Consider the following 21,130-nt stretch of genomic DNA (forward strand, 5'->3'; position numbering starts at 1 on the left):
ACACCTTAGCCAAGACACCTTAGCCAAGACACCTTAGCCAAGACACCTTAGCCGAGACACATTAGCCAAGACACATTAGCCAAGACACATAAGCCAAGACACCTTAGCCAAGACACATTAGCCGAGACACATTAGCCAAGACACCTTAGCCAAGACACCTTAGCCAAGACACATTAGCCGAGACACATTAGCCAAGACACCTTAGCCAAGACACCTTAGCCAAGACACCTTAGCCAAGACACCTTAGCCAAGACACCTTAGCCAAGACACATTAGCCGAGACACATTAGCCAAGACACATTAGCCAAGACACATAAGCCAAGACACCTTAGCCAAGACACATTAGCCGAGACACATTAGCCAAGACACCTTAGCCAAGACACCTTAGCCAAGACACATTAGCCGAGACACATTAGCCAAGACACCTTAGCCAAGACACCTTAGCCAAGACACCTTAGCCAAGACACCTTAGCCAAGACACTTTAGCCGAGACACATTAGCCAAGACACTTTAGCCAAGACACATTAGCCAAGACACCTTAGTCAAGACACCTTAGCCAAGACACATTAGCCGAGACACATTAGCCAAGACACATTAGCCGAGACACATTAGCCAAGACACATTAGCCAAGACACCTTAGCCAAGACACTTTAGCCGAGACACATTAGCCAAGACACCTTAGCCAAGACACCTTAGCCAAGACACCTTAGCCAAGACACATTAGCCAAGACACCTTTGCCAAGACACATTGGCCAAGACACCTTAGCCAAGACACCTTAGCCAAGACACCTTAGCCAAGACACATTAGCCAAGACACCTTAGCCAAAACACATTAGCCAAGACACCTTAGCTAAGACACCTTAGCCAAGACACCTTAGCCGAGACACCTTAGCCAAGACACCTTAGCCAAGACACCTTAGCCGAGACACATTAGCCAAGACACCTAAGCCAAGACACTTTAGCCAAGACACATTAGCCAAGACACCTTAGCCAAGACACCTTAGCCAAGACACATTAGCCAAGACACCTTAGCCAAGACACCTTAGCCAAGACACCTTAGCCAAGACACCTTAGCCAAGACACCTTAGCCAAGACACCTTAGCCAAGACACCTTAGCCAAGACACCTTAGCCAAGACACCTTAGCCAAGACACCTTAGCCAAGACACCTTAGCCAAGACACCTTAGCCAAGACACTTTAGCCGAGACACATTAGCCAAGACACCTTAGCCAAGACACCTTAGCCAAGACACATTAGCCAAGACACCTTTGCCAAGACACATTGGCCAAGACACCTTAGCCAAGACACCTTAGCCAAGACACCTTAGCCAAGACACATTAGCCAAGACACCTTAGCCAAAACACATTAGCCAAGACACCTTAGCTAAGACACCTTAGCCAAGACACCTTAGCCGAGACACCTTAGCCAAGACACCTTAGCCAAGACACCTTAGCCGAGACACATTAGCCAAGACACCTTAGCCAAGACACTTTAGTCAAGACACATTAGCCAAGACACCTTAGCCAAGACACCTTAGCCGAGACACATTAGCCAAGACACCTTAGCCAAGACACATTAGCCAAGACACCTTAGCCAAGACACCTTAGCCAAGACACCTTAGCCAAGACACCTTAGCCAAGACACCTTAGCCAAGACACCTTAGCCAAGACACCTTAGCCAAGACACTTTAGCCAAGACACCTTAGCCAAGACACCTTAGCCAAGACACTTTAGCCGAGACACATTAGCCAAGACACCTTAGCCAAGACACTTTAGCCAAGACACATTAGCCAAGACACCTTAGCCAAGACACCTTAGCCGAGACACATTAGCCAAGACACTTAAGCCAAGACACTTTAGCCAAGACACATTAGCCAAGACACCTTAGCCAAGACACCTTAGCCAAGACACATTAGCCAAGACACCTTAGCCAAGACACCTTAGCCGAGACACATTAGCCAAGACACTTTAGCCAAGACACCTTAGCCGAGACACATTAGCCAAGACACCTTAGCCAAGACACCTAAGCCAAGACACCTTAGCCAAGACACCTTAGCCTAGACACTTTAGCCGAGACACATTAGCCGAGACACCTTAGCCAAGACACCTTAGCCAAGACACCTTAGCCAAGACACCTTAGCCGAGACACATTAGCCAAGACACATTAGCCAAGACACATAAGCCAAGACACCTTAGCCAAGACACATTAGCCGAGACACATTAGCCAAGACACCTTAGCCAAGACACCTTAGCCAAGACACATTAGCCGAGACACATTAGCCAAGACACCTTAGCCAAGACACCTTAGCCAAGACACCTTAGCCAAGACACCTTAGCCAAGACACCTTAGCCAAGACACATTAGCCGAGACACATTAGCCAAGACACATTAGCCAAGACACATAAGCCAAGACACCTTAGCCAAGACACATTAGCCGAGACACATTAGCCAAGACACCTTAGCCAAGACACCTTAGCCAAGACACATTAGCCGAGACACATTAGCCAAGACACCTTAGCCAAGACACCTTAGCCAAGACACCTTAGCCAAGACACCTTAGCCAAGACACTTTAGCCGAGACACATTAGCCAAGACACTTTAGCCAAGACACATTAGCCAAGACACCTTAGTCAAGACACCTTAGCCAAGACACATTAGCCGAGACACATTAGCCAAGACACATTAGCCGAGACACATTAGCCAAGACACATTAGCCAAGACACCTTAGCCAAGACACTTTAGCCGAGACACATTAGCCAAGACACCTTAGCCAAGACACCTTAGCCAAGACACCTTAGCCAAGACACATTAGCCAAGACACCTTTGCCAAGACACATTGGCCAAGACACCTTAGCCAAGACACCTTAGCCAAAACACCTTAGCCAAGACACATTAGCCAAGACACCTTAGCCAAAACACATTAGCCAAGACACCTTAGCTAAGACACCTTAGCCAAGACACCTTAGCCGAGACACCTTAGCCAAGACACCTTAGCCAAGACACCTTAGCCGAGACACATTAGCCAAGACACCTTAGCCAAGACACTTTAGTCAAGACACATTAGCCAAGACACCTTAGCCAAGACACCTTAGCCGAGACACATTAGCCAAGACACCTTAGCCAAGACACCTTAGCCAAGACACCTTAGCCAAGACACCTTAGCCAAGACACCTTAGCCAAGACACCTTAGCCAAGACACCATAGCCAAGACACCTTAGCCAAGACACCTTAGCCAAGACACTTTAGCCAAGACACCTTAGCCAAGACACCTTAGCCAAGACACTTTAGCCGAGACACATTATCCAAGACACCTTAGCCAAGACACTTTAGCCAAGACACCTTAGCCGAGACACATTAGCCAAGACACCTTAGCCAAGACACTTTAGTCAAGACACATTAGCCAAGACACCTTAGCCAAGACACCTTAGCCGAGACACATTAGCCAAGACACCTTAGCCAAGACACATTAGCCAAGACACCTTAGCCAAGACACCTTAGCCAAGACACCTTAGCCAAGACACCTTAGCCAAGACACCTTAGCCAAGACACCTTAGCCAAGACACTTTAGCCAAGACACCTTAGCCAAGACACCTTAGCCAAGACACTTTAGCCGAGACACATTAGCCAAGACACCTTAGCCAAGACACTTTAGCCAAGACACATTAGCAAAGACACCTTAGCCAAGACACCTTAGCCGAGACACATTAGCCAAGACACTTAAGCCAAGACACTTTAGCCAAGACACATTAGCCAAGACACCTTAGCCAAGACACCTTAGCCAAGACACATTAGCCAAGACACCTTAGCCAAGACACCTTAGCCGAGACACATTAGCCAAGACACTTTAGCCAAGACACCTTAGCCGAGACACATTAGCCAAGACACCTTAGCCAAGACACCTTAGCCAAGACACCTTAGCCAAGACACCTTAGCCTAGACACTTTAGCCGAGACACATTAGCCGAGACACCTTAGCCAAGACACCTTAGCCAAGACACCTTAGCCAAGACACCTTAGCCAAGACACCTTAGCCAAGACACCTTAGCCGAGACACATTAGCCAAGACACATTAGCCAAGACACATTAGCCAAGACACCTTAGCCAAGACACCTTAGCCAAGACACATTAGCCGAGACACCTTAGCCAAGACACCTTAGCCAAGACACCTTAGCCAAGACACATTAGCCGAGACACATTAGCCAAGACACATTAGCCAAGACACATAAGCCAAGACACCTTAGCCAAGACACATTAGCCGAGACACATTAGCCAAGACACCTTAGCCAAGACACCTTAGCCAAGACACATTAGCCGAGACACATTAGCCAAGACACCTTAGCCAAGACACCTTAGCCAAGACACCTTAGCCAAGACACCTTAGCCAAGACACCTTAGCCAAGACACTTTAGCCGAGACACATTAGCCAAGACACTTTAGCCAAGACACATTAGCCAAGACACCTTAGTCAAGACACCTTAGCCAAGACACATTAGCCGAGACACATTAGCCAAGACACCTTAGCCAAGACACCTTAGCTAAGACACCTTAGCCAAGACACCTTAGCCAAGACACCTTAGCCAAGACACCTTAGCCAAGACACCTTAGCCAAGACTCCTTAGCCAAGACACCTTAGCCAAGACACCTTAGCCAAGACACTTTAGCCGAGACACATTAGCCAAGACACCTAAGCCAAGACACTTTAGCCAAGACACATTAGCCAAGACACCTTAGCCAAGACACATTAGCCAAGACACATTAGCCAAGATACCTTAGCCAAGACACTTTAGCCAAGACACATTAGCCGAGACACATTAGCCAAGACACCTTAGCCAAGACACCTTAGCCAAGACACCTTAGCCAAGACACCTTAGCCAAGACACCTTAGCCAAGACACTTTAGCCGAGACACATTAGCCAAGACACCTTAGCCAAGACACTTTAGCCAAGACACATTAGCCAAGACACCTTAGCCAAGACACCTTAGCCAAGACACATTAGCCAAGACACCTAAGCCAAGACACTTTAGCCAAGACACATTAGCCAAGACACCTTAGCCAAGACACCTTAGCCAAGACACATTAGCCAAGACACCTTAGCCAAGACACCTTAGCCAAGACACCTTAGCCAAGACACCTTAGCCAAGACACCTTAGCCAAGACACCTTAGCCAAGACACCTTAGCCAAGACACCTTAGCCAAGACACCTTAGCCAAGACACCTTAGCCAAGACACATTAGCCAAGACACCTTAGCCGAGACACATTAGCCAAGACACCTTAGCCAAGACACCTTAGCCAAGACACCTTAGCCAAGACACCTTAGCCAAGACACATTAGCCAAGACACATTAGCCAAGACACCTTAGCCAAGACACCTTAGCCAAGACACCTTAGCCAAGACACCTTAGCCAAGACACCTTAGCCAAGACACATTAGCCAAGACACATTAGCCAAGACACCTTAGCCAAAACACTTTAGCCAAGACACATTAGCCAAGACACCTTAGCCGAGACACGTTAGCCAAGACACCTTAGCCAAGACACATTAGCCAAGACACATTAGCCAAGACACCTTAGCCAAGACACCTTAGCCAAGACACATTAGCCGAGACACATTAACCAAGACACATTAGCCAAGACACCTTAGCCAAGACACATTAGCCAAGACACCTTAGCCAAGACACCTTAGCCAAGACACCTTAGCCAAGACACATTAGCCAAGACACCTTAGCCAAAACACATTAGCCAAGACACCTTAGCTAAGACACCTTAGCCAAGACACATTAGCCGAGACACCTTAGCCAAGACACCTTAGCCAAGACACCTTAGCCGAGACACATTAGCCAAGACACCTTAGCCAAGACACTTTAGCCAAGACACATTAGCCGAGACACCTTAGCCAAGACACCTTAGCCAAGACACCTTAGCCAAGACACCTTAGCCAAGACACCTTAGCCAAGACACCTTAGCCGAGACACATTAGCCAAGACACCTTAGCCAAGACACCTTAGCCAAGACACCTTAGCCAAGACACCTTAGCCAAGACACCTTAGCCGAGACACATTAGCCAAGACACATTAGCCAAGACACATTAGCCAAGACACCTTAGCCAAGACACCTTAGCCAAGACACATTAGCCGAGACACATTAGCCAAGACACCTTAGCCAAGACACATTAGCCGAGACACATTAGCCAAGACACCTTAGCCAAGACACATTAGCCAAGACACATTAGCCAAGACACCTTAGCCAAGACACATTAGCCGAGACACATTAGCCAAGACACCTTAGCCAAGACACCTTAGCCAAGACACATTAGCCGAGACACATTAGCCAAGACACCTTAGCCAAGACACCTTAGCCAAGACACATTAGCCAAGACACCTTAGCCAAGACACCTTGGATAAGACACCTTAGCCAAGACACCTTAGCCAAGACACATTAGCCAAGACACCTTGACCAAGACACATTAGCCAAGACACATTAGCCAAGACACATTAGCCAAGACACATTAGCCAAGACACCTTAGCCAAGACACATTAGCCAAGACACATTAGCCAAGACACCTAAGCCAAGACACTTTAGCCAAGACACATTAGCCAAGACACCTTAGCCAAGACACCTTAGCCAAGACACATTAGCCAAGACACATTAGCCAGGACACCTTAGCCAAGACACCTTAGCCAAGACACATTAGCCGAGACACATAAGCCAAGACACCTTAGCCAAGACACCTTAGTCAAGACACCTTAGCCAAGACACCTTAGCCAAGACACCTTAGCCAAGACACCTTAGCCGAGACACATTAGCCAAGACACTTAAGCCAAGACACTTTAGCCAAGACACATTAGCCAAGAAACCTTAGCCAAGACACCTTAGCCAAGACACATTAGCCAAGACACATTAGCCAAGACACCTTAGCCAAGACACCTTAGCCAAGACACATTAGCCAAGACACCTTAGCCAAGACACATTAGCCAAGACACATTAGCCAAGACACATTAGCCGAGACACATTAGCCAAGACACATTAGCCAAGACACCTTAGCCAAGACACCTTAGCCAAGACACCTTAGCCAAGACACCTTAGCCAAGACACATTAGCCAAGACACCTTAGCCAAGACACCTTAGCCAAGACACATTAGCCAAGACACTTTAGCCAAGACACATTAGCCAAGACACCTTAGCCAAGACACCTTAGCCAAGACACATTAGCCAAGACACATTAGCCAAGACACCTAAGCCAAGACACTTTAGCCAAGACACATTAGCCAAGACACCTTAGCCAAGACACCTTAGCCAAGACACATTAGCCAAGACACATTAGCCAGGACACCTTAGCCAAGACACCTTAGCCAAGACACATTAGCCGAGACACATAAGCCAAGACACCTTAGCCAAGACACCTTAGTCAAGACACCTTAGCCAAGACACCTTAGCCAAGACACCTTAGCCAAGACACCTTAGCCGAGACACATTAGCCAAGACACTTAAGCCAAGACACTTTAGCCAAGACACATTAGCCAAGAAACCTTAGCCAAGACACCTTAGCCAAGACACATTAGCCAAGACACATTAGCCAAGACACCTTAGCCAAGACACCTTAGCCAAGACACATTAGCCAAGACACCTTAGCCAAGACACATTAGCCAAGACACCTTAGCCAAGACACCTTAGCCAAGACACATTAGCCAAGACACATTAGCCAAGACACCTTAGCCAAGACACCTTAGCCAAGACACATTAGCCAAGACACCTTAGCCAAGACACATTAGCCAAGACACATTAGCCAAGACACCTTAGCCAAGACACCTTAGCCAAGACACATTAGCCGAGACACATTAGCCAAGACACCTTAGTCAAGACACATTAGCCAAGACACATTAGCCAAGACACCTTAGCCAAGACACATTAGCCAAGACACCTTAGCCAAGACACCTTAGCCAAGACACATTAGCCAAGACACATTAGCCAAGACACCTTAGCCAAAACACCTTAGCCAAGACACATTAGCCGAGACACATAAGCCAAGACACCTTAGCCAAGACACCTTAGCCAAGACACATTAGCCAAGACACATTAGCCAAGACACCTTAGCCAAGACACCTTAGCCAAGACACATTAGCCGAGACACATTAGCCAAGACACCTTAGCCAAGACACCTTAGCCAAGACACCTTAACCAAGACACCTTAGCCGAGACACATTAGCCAAGACACCTTAGCCAAGACACCTTAGCCAAGACACCTTAGCCAAGACACCTTAGCCGAGACACATTAGCCAAGACACTTAAGCCAAGACACTTTAGCCAAGACACATTAGCCAAGAAACCTTAGCCAAGACACCTTAGCCAAGACACATTAGCCAAGACACATTAGCCAAGACACCTTAGCCAAGACACCTTAGCCAAGACACCTTAGCCAAGACACCTTAGCCAAGACACATTAGCCAAGACACATTAGCCAAGACACATTAGCCAAGACACCTTAGCCAAGACACTTTAGCCAAGACACATTAGCCGAGACACATTAGCCAAGACACCTTAGCCAAGACACCTTAGCCAAGACACCTTAACCAAGACACCTTAGCCGAGACACATTAGACAAGACACCTAAGCCAAGACACTTTAGCCAAGACACATTAGCCAAGACACATTAGCCAAGACACCTTAGCCAAGACACCTTAGCCAAGACACATTAGCCAAAAAACCTTAGCCAAGACACCTTAGCCAAGACACATTAGCCAAGACACATTAGCCAAGACACCTTAGCCAAGACACCTTAGCCGAGACACATTAGCCAAGACACATTACCCAAGACACCTTAGCCAAGACACCTTAGCCAAGACACATTAGCCGAGACACCTTAGCCGAGACACATTAGACAAGACACCTAAGCCAAGACACATTAGCCGAGACACATTAGCCAAGACACCTTAGCCAAGACACCTTAGCCAAGACACCTTAACCAAGACACCTTAGCCGAGACACATTAGACAAGACACCTAAGCCAAGACACTTTAGCCAAGACACATTAGCCAAGACACCTTAGCCAAGACACCTTAGCCAAGACACATTAGCCAAGACACATTAGCCAAGACACCTTAGCCAAGACACCTTAGCCGAGACACATTAGCCAAGACACCTTAGCCAAGACACCTTAGCCAAGACACATTAGCCAAGACACCTTAGCCAAGACACCTTAGCCGAGACACATTAGCCAAGACACCTTAGCCAAGACACATTAGCCAAGACACATTAGCCAAGAAACCTTAGCCAAGACACCTTAGCCAAGACACCTTAGCCAAGACACCTTGGCCAAGACACCTTAGCCGAGACACATCCCAGTCATGCAAAAGCGAGTTCATGCGGTCGAGTTTCTTTTGTTCTCATGGTCCCTAACGGGTCTGTTCGGAATCCACCGCGGAGTCCCGGAGGAAGACATTTAGCGACCACACGCACACACTCAAACCGGGTTGGTATATAAAGCCCCGCGTAGCCACGCCCGTTTCAGTCGCCCGCGAGCGTTCGTAGCGTGTGGATCTATGCCGGATTTTAGCAAAAAAAATGAATGAATTACAGAAAATATAAACGCCAGGGGGGTTCCTCAAATTCACTCTCTCGTGAGAGCGTGAGAGAATCTTTTTTCCCCATACAACTTCCTTGGAGCTTTTGCTGAAATGATAGAGAACATTGGATTAGAAATTGGTGTAGAAGAAAGTCATGCTTACATTTGCGCCATCCGACCAGTCGTTGAGGGGGTATGTTGTGTACCGTATATAAATGAAGCTGAATGGGAATGGATTTCACTGCACGTATGATGCAAAAAATAATTCTTTCGTGCTTTTAGATATTTTTGGGGAAAAATATTGCATGACAGGTTTGTTTCCTACCATACGGCCGTTCCGATAAAAAATATTAGACGCTGTTTGGACCTTTTTAACTACCCTTAAGGTGTGGTTTTATGGAAAATTTCTTTAAACACACAGAAATACGAGGTAGCTGCTACACGTGCTAATTTTTTCCCATGAGCGTTCAGACAGATGACAGGTAACTAGCACTGTTCGATGTCGCTACGCGCCTATACATGCGGAAGGTGTACTGGTTCTTGTAGGCAGGTAATGAACACAGGATGCTATGTAGGTGCGACTAGGGGAAACCGAATACCTCTGTTGAGAATTGAGTCATACCACAAAGCCTTGCTTGGCCAAGAAATGGTTACCGGCTAAACACCGACTCGCGTACCAGTTATGCGTTCGGGTACATAGGTAAAGAATATGAATGTAACAGGATACGTCGATTAGGTGTCGAACGATGGGACTACAGGCAGTGAACGATCAATTTAAAAGCTGTTCAGAAGTCCTTAATTTTTCATAACAGTTGTTCATAAGTAGGTCAACACTGTCTTTTACACTCTTATCCAAATCGTATGTTTGAAAGAATTTAAAAATTAAATTTGTGACGCTGAAGCAATCCCAGATATATTTAATCAAAATAACATGGTTAATCATTTGCATAAAAATCTATAAAAATATTTAATAGATGCAAAATGTTATTCTTTACAATTTTGTAGAACAGCATTTTCGTCTAGCTCTTCAACTTTTTTAGTTATTCGCTAAAAACCAAAGCCAGTACGTTAAGGGCGGCCGCGAGGAAATAGCTAAAGCAAGGCATAGAATTGTAGCAAAAATACCTCGGTTTTGTAATTGAAATATGATACTATTTTATTTAACTATCTCACGGGAAAATCTTGCAACTATTAGCCCAAAGTGTGGTCAACATATTGTAATCGGTGGTTTGTAAATAAATAATAATTTTAATACAAATAAATGAAGAATAGTGAATGCGCTTTTCCACGCTACGACCACCGCGTACGCTGCGGACGCGTTGCTTTCCACATGGACTCATTCACCGGCATTAAACATTCACCCGCAAGGATTGTGCAAGCGCTCGTACACTGCGAGGGCTAGCGTTGCTTTCCACATGGACGCCGTGATGGATTCCGACAGGATTCCACATGGACTCGAAAGCTTCCATATTCATCCGCCAGGATCGTGCATGCGCCCGTACGCTGCGAGCAATCCCGATGCGTTCCACATGGATTCCACATCGACCCGCGTCACGCCCCTAGGATCGTGCAGGCGCTCGTACGCTGTGTACACGCATGGTGTCTTTGAATGTGTTAGTGCGTATCGACGCGCGATCCCAACACGCATTCTCGCTTTAGCAGGATGATCGTTAGTTAGGTAGAGGGAGAAAGGACTAATTGGGATCGACAGCGTACCGTGTATATGCGTATGTGCACGTTTTTTATCTCACTTCGCCTGTAGGCCAGAACAAAGCGGCAATAGTATTTATTAGCAGGCGTGGTTGAATTGCACATTGGGATAAGCCAAGACACTTTAGCCAAGACACCTTAGCCGAGACACATTAGCCAAGACACCTTAGCCAAGACACCTTAGCCAAGACACCTTAGCCAAGACACCTTAGCCGAGACACATTAGCCAAGACACCTTAGCCAAGACACCTTAGCCAAGACACCTTAGCTAAGACACCTTAGCCAAGACACCTTAGCCGAGACACATTAGCCAAGACACCTTAGCCAAGACACCTTAGCCAAGACACATTAGCCGAGACACATTAGCCAAGACACCTTAGCCAAGACACCTTAGCCAAGACACCTTAGCCAAGACACCTTAGCCAAGACACTTTAGCCGAGACACATTAGCCGCGACACATTAGCCAAGACACCTTAGCCAAGACACATTAGCCAAGACACCTTAGCCAAGACACCTTAGCCGAGACACATTAGCCAAGACACCTTAGCCAAGACACATTAGCCAAGACACCTTAGCCAAGACACCTTAGCCAAGACACCTTAGCCAAGACACCTTAGCCAAGACACCTTAGCCGAGACACATAAGCCAAGACACTTTAGCCAAGACACCTAAGCCGAGACACATTAGCCAAGACACCTTAGCCAATACACCTTAGCCAAGACACCTTAGCCGAGACACATTAGCCAAGACACCTTAGCCAAGACACCTTAGCCAAGACACCTTAGCCAAGACACCTTAGCCAAGACACCTTAGCCAAGACACCTTAGCCGAGACACATTAGCCAAGACACCTTAGCCAAGACACTTTAGCCAAGACACATTAGCCAAGACACCTTAGCCAAGACACCTTAGCCAAGACACCTTAGCCAAGACACCTTAGCAAAGACACATTAGCCAAGACACCTTAGCCAAGACACATTAGCAAAGACACATTAGCCAAGACACCTTAGCCAAGACACCTTAGCCAAGACACATTAGCCGAGACACATTAGCCAAGACACCTTAGCCAAGACACATTAGCCGAGACACATTAGCCAAGACACCTTAGCCAAGACACATTAGCCAAGACACATTAGCCAAGACACCTTAGCCAAGACACATTAGCCGAGACACATTAGCCAAGACACCTTAGCCAAGACACCTTAGCCAAGACACATTAGCCGAGACACATTAGCCAAGACACCTTAGCCAAGACACCTTAGCCAAGACACCTTAGCCAAGACACCTTAGCCAAGACACTTTAGCCGAGACACATTAGCCAAGACACTTTAGCCAAGACACTTTAGCCAAGACACATTAGCCAAGACACCTTAGCCAAGACACCTTAGTCAAGACACCTTAGCCAAGACACATTAGCCGAGACACATTAGCCATGACACCTTAGCCAAGACACCTTAGCCAAGACACCTTAGCCAAGACACCTTAGCCAAGACACCTTAGCCAAGACACCTTAGCAAAGACACATTAGCCAAGACACCTTAGCCAAGACACCTTAGCCGAGACACATTAGCCAAGACACCTAAGCCAAGACACCTTAGCCGAGACACATTAGCCGCGACACATTAGCCAAGACACCTTAGCCAAGACACCTAAGCCGAGACACATTAGCCAAGACACCTTAGCCAAGACACATTAGCCAAGACACCTTAGCCAAGACACCTTAGCCAAGACACCTTAGCCAAGACACCTTAGCCAAGACACATTAGCCGAGACACATTAGAAACGACACCTTAGCCAAGACACCTTAGCCAAGACACCTTAGCCAAGACACCTTAGCCAAGACACTTTAGCCGAGACACATTAGCCAAGACACATTAGCCAAGACACCTTAGCCAAGACACATTAGCCGAGACACATTAGCCAAGACACCTTAGTAAAGACACCTTAGCCAAGACACCTTAGCCAAGACACCTTAGCCAAGACACCTTAGCCAAGACACATTAGCCGAGACACATTAGCCATGACACCTTAGCCAAGACACCTTAGCCAAGACACATTAGCCAAGACACCTTAGCCAAGACACCTTAGCCGAGACACATTAGCCGAGACACCTAAGCCAAGACACTTTAGCCAAGACACATTAGCCAAGACACCTTAGCCAAGACACCTTAGCCAAGACACATTAGCCAAGACACCTTAGCCAAGACACCTTAGCCGAGACACATTAGCCAAGACACCTTAGCCAAGACACATTAGCCAAGACACCTTAGCCAAGACACCTTAGCCAAGACACCTTAGCCAAGACACCTTAGCCAAGACACCTTAGCCGAGACACATAAGCCAAGACACTTTAGCCAAGACACCTAAGCCGAGACACATTAGCCAAGACACCTTAGCCAAGACACCTTAGCCAAGACACCTTAGCCGAGACACATTAGCCAAGACACCTTAGCCAAGACACCTTAGCCAAGACACCTTAGCCAAGACACCTTAGGAAAGACACCTTAGCCAAGACACCTTAGCCGAGACACATTAGCCAAGACACCTTAGCCAAGACACTTTAGCCAAGACACATTAGCCAAGACACCTTAGCCAAGACACCTTAGCCAAGACACATTAGCCAAGACACCTAAGCCAAGACACTTTAGCCAAGACACATAAGCCAAGACACCTTAGCCGAGACACATTAGCCAAGACACTTTAGCCAAGACACCTTAGCCAAGACACATTAGCCAAGACACTTTAGCCAAGACACCTTAGCCAAGACACATTAGCCAAGACACCTTAGCCAAGACACCTAAGTCAAGACACCTTAGCCAAGACACCTTAGCCGAGACACATTAGCCAAGACACCTTAGCCAAGACACATTAGCCGAGACACATTAGCCAAGACACCTTAGCCAAGACACATTAGCCAAGACACATTAGCCAAGACACCTTAGCCAAGACACCTTAGCCAAGACACCTTAGCCAAGACACATTAGCCAAGACACCTTAGCCGAGACACATTAGCCAAGACACTTTAGCCAAGACACCTTAGCCGAGACACATTAGCCAAGACACCTTAGCCAAGACACCTTAGCCAAGACACCTTAGCCCAGGCACCTTAGCCAAGACACATTAGCCAAGACACCTTAGCCGAGACACATTAGCCAAGACACTTTAGCCAAGACACATTAGCCGGGACACATTAGCCAAGACACCTTAGCCAAGACACCTTAGCCAAGACACCTTAGCCAAGACACCTTAGCCAAGACAGTTTAGCCGGGACACATTAGCCAAGACACTTTAGCCAAGACACATTAGCCAAGACACCTTAGCCAAGACACCTTAGCCAAGACACCTTAGCCGAGACACATTAGCCAAGACACATTAGCCAAGACACCTTAGCCAAGACACCTTAGCCAAGACACATTAGCCGAGACACATTAGCCAAGACACCTTAGCCAAGACACATTAGCCGAGACACATTAGCCAAGACACCTTAGCCAAGACACATTAGCCAAGACACATTAGCCAAGACACCTTAGCCAAGACACATTAGCCGAGACACATTAGCCAAGACACCTAAGCCAAGACACCTTAGCCAAGACACATTAGCCGAGACACATTAGCCAAGACACCTTAGCCAAGACACCTTAGCCAAGACACCTTAGCCAAGACACCTTAGCCAAGACACCTTAGCCAAGACACCTTAGCCAAGACACTTTAGTCAAGACACCTTAGCCAAGACACATTAGCCAAGACACCTTAGCCAAGACATATTAGCCAAGACACCTAAGCCAAGACACTTTAGCCAAGACACATAAGCCAAGACACCTTAGCCGAGACACATTAGCCAAGACACTTTAGCCAAGACACCTTAGCCAAGACACATTAGCCAAGACACTTTAGCCAAGACACCTTAGCCAAGACACATTAGCCAAGACACCTTAGCCAAGACACCTAAGTCAAGACACCTTAGCCAAGACACCTTAGGCAAGACACATTAGCCAAGACACCTTAGCCGAGACACATTAGCCAAGACACTTTAGCCAAGACACCTTAGCCGAGACACATTAGCCAAGACACCTTAGCCAAGACACCTTAGCCAAGACACCTTAGCCAAGACACCTTAGCCAAGACACCTTAGCCAAGGCACCTTAGCCAAGACACATTAGCCAAGACACCTTAGCCGAGACACATTAGCCAAGACACTTTAGCCAAGACACATTAGCCGGGACACATTAGCCAAGACACCTTAGCCAAGACACTTTAGCCGAGACACCTTAGCCAAGACACCTAAGCCAAGACACATTAGCCAAGACACCTTAGCCAAGACACCTTAGCCGAGACACATTAGCCAAGACACATTAGCCAAGACACCTTAGCCAAGACACTTTAGCCAAGACACATTAGCCAAGACACCTTAGCCAAGACACCTTAGCCAAGACACCTAAGTCAAGACACCTTAGCCAAGACACCTTAGCCGAGACACATTAGCCAAGACACATTAGCCAAGACACTTAAGCCAAGACACCTTAGCCAAGACACCTTAGCCAAGACACCTTAGCCGAGACACATTAGCCAAGACACATTAGCCAAGACACTTAAGCCAAGACACCTTAGCCAAGACACATTAGCCAAGACACCTTAGCCAAGACACCTAAGTCAAGACACCTTAGCCAAGACACCTTAGCCAAGACACATTAGCCAAGACACCTTAGCCGAGACACATTAGCCAAGACACTTTAGCCAAGACACCTTAGCCGAGACACATTAGCCAAGACACCTTAGCCAAGACACCTTAGCCATGACACCTTAGCCAAGACACCTTAGCCAAGGCACCTTAGCCAAGACACATTAGCCAAGACACCTTAGCCGAGACACATTAGCCAAGACACTTTAGCCAAGACACATTAGCCGGGACACATTAGCCAAGACACCTTAGCCAAGACACCTTAGCCAAGACACCTTAGCCAAGACACCTTAGCCAAGACACTTTAGCCGAGACACCTTAGCCAAGACACTTTAGCCAAGACACATTAGCCAAGACACCTTAGCCAAGACACCTTAGCCAAGACACCTAAGTCAAGACACCTTAGCCAAGACACCTTAGCCAAGACACTTTAGCCAAGACACCTTAGCCAAGACACCTTAGCCAAGACACCTTAGCCAAGACACCTTAGCCAAGACACCTTAGCCAAGACACCTTAGCCAAGACACCTTAGCCGAGACACATTAGCCAAGACACATTAGCCAAGACACCTTTGCCAAGACACCTTAGCCAAGACACATTAGCCGAGACACATTAGCCAAGACACCTTAGCCAAGACACATTAGCCGAGACACATTAGCCAAGACACCTTAGCCAAGACACATTAGCCAAGACACATTAGCCAAGACACCTTAGCCAAGACACATTAGCCGAGACACATTAGCCAAGACACCTAAGCCAAGACACCTTAGCCAAGACACATTAGCCGAGACACATTAGCCAAGACACCTTAGCCAAGACACCTTAGCCAAGACACCTTAGCCAAGACACCTTAGCCAAGACACCTTAGCCAAGACACCTTAGCCGAGACACATTAGCCAAGACACTTTAGCCAAGACACCTTAGCCGAGACACATTAGCCAAGACACCTTAGCCAAGACACCTTAGCCAAGACACCTTAGTCAAGACACCTTAGCCAAGACACATTAGCCGAGACACATTAGCCAAGACACCTTAGCCAAGACACCTTAGCCAAGACACCTTAGCCAAGACACCTTAGCCGAGACACATTAGCCAAGACACCTAAGCCAAGACACTTTAGCCAAGACACATTAGCCAAGACACCTTAGAAAAGACACCTTAGCCAAGACACATTAGCCAAGACACATAAGCCAAGACACCTTAGCCAAGACACCTTAGCCAAGACACATTAGCCGAGACACATTAGCCAAGACACCTTAGCCAAGACACCTTAGCCAAGACACCTTAGCCAAGACACATTAGCCAAGACACCTTAGCCAAGACACCTTAGCCAAGACACCTTAGCCGAGACACATTAGCCAAGACACCTTAGCAAAGACACCTTAGCCAAGACACCTTAGCCAAGACACATTAGCCAAGACACCTTAGCCGAGACACCTTAGCCAAGACACCTTAGCCAAGACACTTTAGCCAAGACACCTTAGCCAAGACACCTTAGCCAAGACACATTAGCCAAGACACCTTAGCCGAGACACATTAGCCAAGACACCTTAGCCGAGACACCTTAGCCAAGACACATTAGCCAAGACACCTTAGCCAAGACACCTTAGCCAAGACACATTAGCCGAGACACATTAGCCAAGACACATTAGCCAAGACACCTTAGCCAAGACACCTTAGCCAAGACACCTTAGCCAAGACACATTAGCCAAGACACCTTAGCCAAGACACCTTAGCCAAGACACCTTAGACGAGACACATTAGCCAAGACACCTTAGCCAAGACACCTTAGCCAAGACACCTTAGCAAAGACACCTTAGCCAAGACACATTAGCCGAGACACATTAGCCAAGACACAGTAGCCAAGACACCTTAGCCAAGACACCTTAGCCGAGACACATTAGCCAAGACACCTTAGCCAAGACACATTAGCCAAGACACCTTAGCCAAGACACCTTAGCCAAGACACCTTAGCCAAGACACCTTAGCCAAGACACTTTAGCCGAGACACCTTAGCCAAGACACCTTAGCCAAGACACTTTAGCCGAGACACTTTAGCCAAGACACCTTAGCCAAGACACCTTAGCCAAGACACCTTAGCCAAGACACCTTAGCCAAGACACCTTAGCCAATACACCTTAGCCAATACACCTTAGCCGAGACACATTAGCCAAGACACCTTAGCCAAGACACATTAGCCAATACACATTAGCCAAGACACATTAGCCAAGACACCTTAGCCGAGTTACATTAGCCAAGACACCTTAGCCAAGACACCTTAGCCAAGACACCTTAGTCAAGACACCTTAGCCAAGACACCTTAGCCAAGACACCTTAGCCAAGACACCTTAGCCAAGACACCTTAGCCAAGACACAATAGCCAAGACACCTTAGCCGAGTTACATTAGCCAAGACACCTTAGCCAAGACACCTTAGCCAAGACACCTTAGCCAAGACACCTTAGCCAAGACACCTTAGCCAAGACACCTTAGCCAAGACACTTTAGCCGAGACACATTAGCCAAGACACCTTAGCCAAGACACCTTAGCCAAGACACATTAGCCAAGACACCTTAGCCGAGACACATTAGCCAAGACACCTTAGCCAATACACATTAGCCAAGACACCTTAGCCATGACACATTAGCCAATACACATTAGCCAAGACACATTAGCCAAGACACCTTAGCCAAGACACCTTAGCCAAGACACCTTATCCAAGACACCTTAGCCAAGACACCTTAGCCAAGACACCTTAGCCAAGACACCTTAGCCAAGACACTTTAGCCGAGACACATTAGCCAAGACACCTTAGCCAAGACACCTTAGCCAAGACACCTTAGCCAAGACACCTTAGCCAAGACACCTTAGCCAAGACACCTTAGCCAAGACACAATAGCCAAGACACTTTAGCCAAGACACAATAGCCAAGACACCTGAGCCAAGACACCTTAGCCAAGACACCTTAGCCAAGACACCTTAGCCAAGACACCTTAGCCAAGACACCTTAGCCAAGACACCTTAGCCAAGACACATTAGCCAAGACACCTTAGCCAAAACACATTAGCCAAGACACCTTAGCTAAGACACATTAGCCGAGACACCTTAGCCAAGACACCTTAGCCAAGACACCTTAGCCGAGACACATTAGCCAAGACACCTTAGCCAAGACACTTTAGCCAAGACACCTTAGCCAAGACACCTTAGCCGAGACACATTAGCCAAGACACCTTAGCCAAGACACCTTAGCCAAGACACCTTAGCCAAGACACCTTAGCCAAGACACCTTAGCCAAGACACTTTAGCCAAGACACAATAGCCAAGACACCTTAGCCGAGACACATTAGCCAAGACACCTTAGCCAAGACACCTTAGCCAAGACACCTTAGCCAAGACACCTTAGCCAAGACACCTTAGCCAAGACACTTTAGCCGAGACACATTAGCCAAGACACCTTAGCCAAGACACCTTAGCCAAGACACATTAGCCAAGACACCTTAGCCGAGACACATTAGCCAAGACACATTAGCCAAGACACCTTAGCCAAGACACCTTAGCCAAGACACCTTAGCCAAGACACCTTAGCCAAGACACCTAAGAAAAGACACCTTAGCCAAGGCACATTAGTCGAGACACATTAGCCAAGACACATTAGCCAAGACACCTTAGCCAAGACACCTTAGCCAAGACACCTTAGCCAAGACACCTTAGCCAAGACACCTTAGCCAAGACACCTTAGCCAAGACACTTTAGCCGAGACACATTAGCCAAGACACCTTAGCCAAGACACCTTAGCCAAGACACATTAGCCAAGACACATTAGCCAAGACACCTTAGCCAAGACACCTTAGCCAAGACACTTTAGCCGAGACACATTAGCCAAGACACCTTAGCCAAGACACCTTAGCCAAGACACCTTAGCCAAGACACCTTAACCAAGACACCTTAGCCGAGACACATTAGCCAAGACACCTTAGCCAAGACACCTTAGCCAAGACACCTTAGCCAAGACACCTTAGCCAAGACACCTTAGCCAAGACACCTTAGCCAAGACACCTTAGCCAAGACACCTTAGCCAAGACACATTACCCAAGACACATTAGCCAAGACACCTTAGCCAAGACACCTTAGCCAAGACACCTTAGCCGAGACACCTTAGCCAAGACACCTTAGCCAAGACACATTAGCCAAGACACCTTAGCCAAGACACATTAGCCAAGACACCTTAGCCACGACACCTTAGCCGAGACACATTAGCCAAGACACCTAAGCCAAGACACTTTAGCCAAGACACATCAGCGAAGACACCTTAGCCAAGACACCTTAGCCAAGACACATTAGCCAAGACACATTAGCCAAGACACCTTAGCCAAGACACCTTAGCCAAGACACATTAGCCGAGACACATTAGCCAAGACACCTTAGCCAAGACACCTTAGCCAAAACACCTTAGCCAAGACACCTTAGCCCAGACACATTAGCCAAGACACCTTAGCCAAGACACCTTAGCCAAGACACATTAGCCAAGACACCTTAGCCAAGACACATTAGCCAAGACACCTTTGCCGAGACACATTAGCCAAGACACCTTAGCCAAGACACATTAGCCAAGACACATTAGCCAAGACACCTTAGCCAAGACACCTTAGCCAAGACACCTTAGCCAAGACACTTTAGCCAAGACACATTAGCCAAGACACCTTAGCCGAGACACATTAGCCAAGACACCTTAGCCAAGACACATTAGCCAAGACACATTAGCCAAGACACCTTAGCCAAGACACCTTAGAAAAGACACCTTAGCCAAGACACATTAGCCAAGACACCTTAGCCGAGACACATTAGCCAAGACACCTTCGCCAAGACACCTTAGCCAAGACACCTTAGCCAAGACACATTAGCCAAGACACCTTAGCCAAGACACATTAGCCAAGACACCTTAGCCAAGACACATTAGCCAAGACACCTTAGCCAATACACATTAGCCAAGACACATTAGCCAAGACACATTAGCCGAGACACATTAGCCAAGACACCTTAGCCAAGACACCTGAGCCAAGACACCTTAGCCAAGACACCTTAGCCAAGACACCTTAGCCAAGACACCTTAGCCAAGACACATTAGCCAAGACACATTAGCCAAGACACCTTAGCCAAGACACATTAGCCAAGACACCTTAGCCAAGAC

General features: G+C 47.3%; 1 long non-coding RNA gene across 1 annotated transcript in view; it reads right to left on the reverse strand.

Moving 5' to 3' along the window:
* The window catches only part of LOC125774356 (uncharacterized), a 47,201-nt gene that overhangs the window by 12,076 nt on the left and 13,995 nt on the right, over nt 1–21,130 (reverse strand). Inside the window, exons 4-7 of the long non-coding RNA XR_007420840.1 lie at nt 19,873–20,096; nt 8,755–9,314; nt 6,473–8,418; nt 5,451–6,094 (exon numbers count right to left, since the gene is read on the reverse strand). This is a non-coding gene — a long non-coding RNA (uncharacterized LOC125774356). The remainder of the gene's footprint in view (nt 1–5,450; nt 6,095–6,472; nt 8,419–8,754; nt 9,315–19,872; nt 20,097–21,130) is intronic.

The sequence above is a fragment of the Anopheles funestus genome, unplaced genomic scaffold (assembly GCF_943734845.2).
Source record: "Anopheles funestus unplaced genomic scaffold, idAnoFuneDA-416_04 scaffold_75_ctg1, whole genome shotgun sequence".
Taxonomy (NCBI): Eukaryota; Metazoa; Arthropoda; class Insecta; order Diptera; family Culicidae; genus Anopheles; species Anopheles funestus.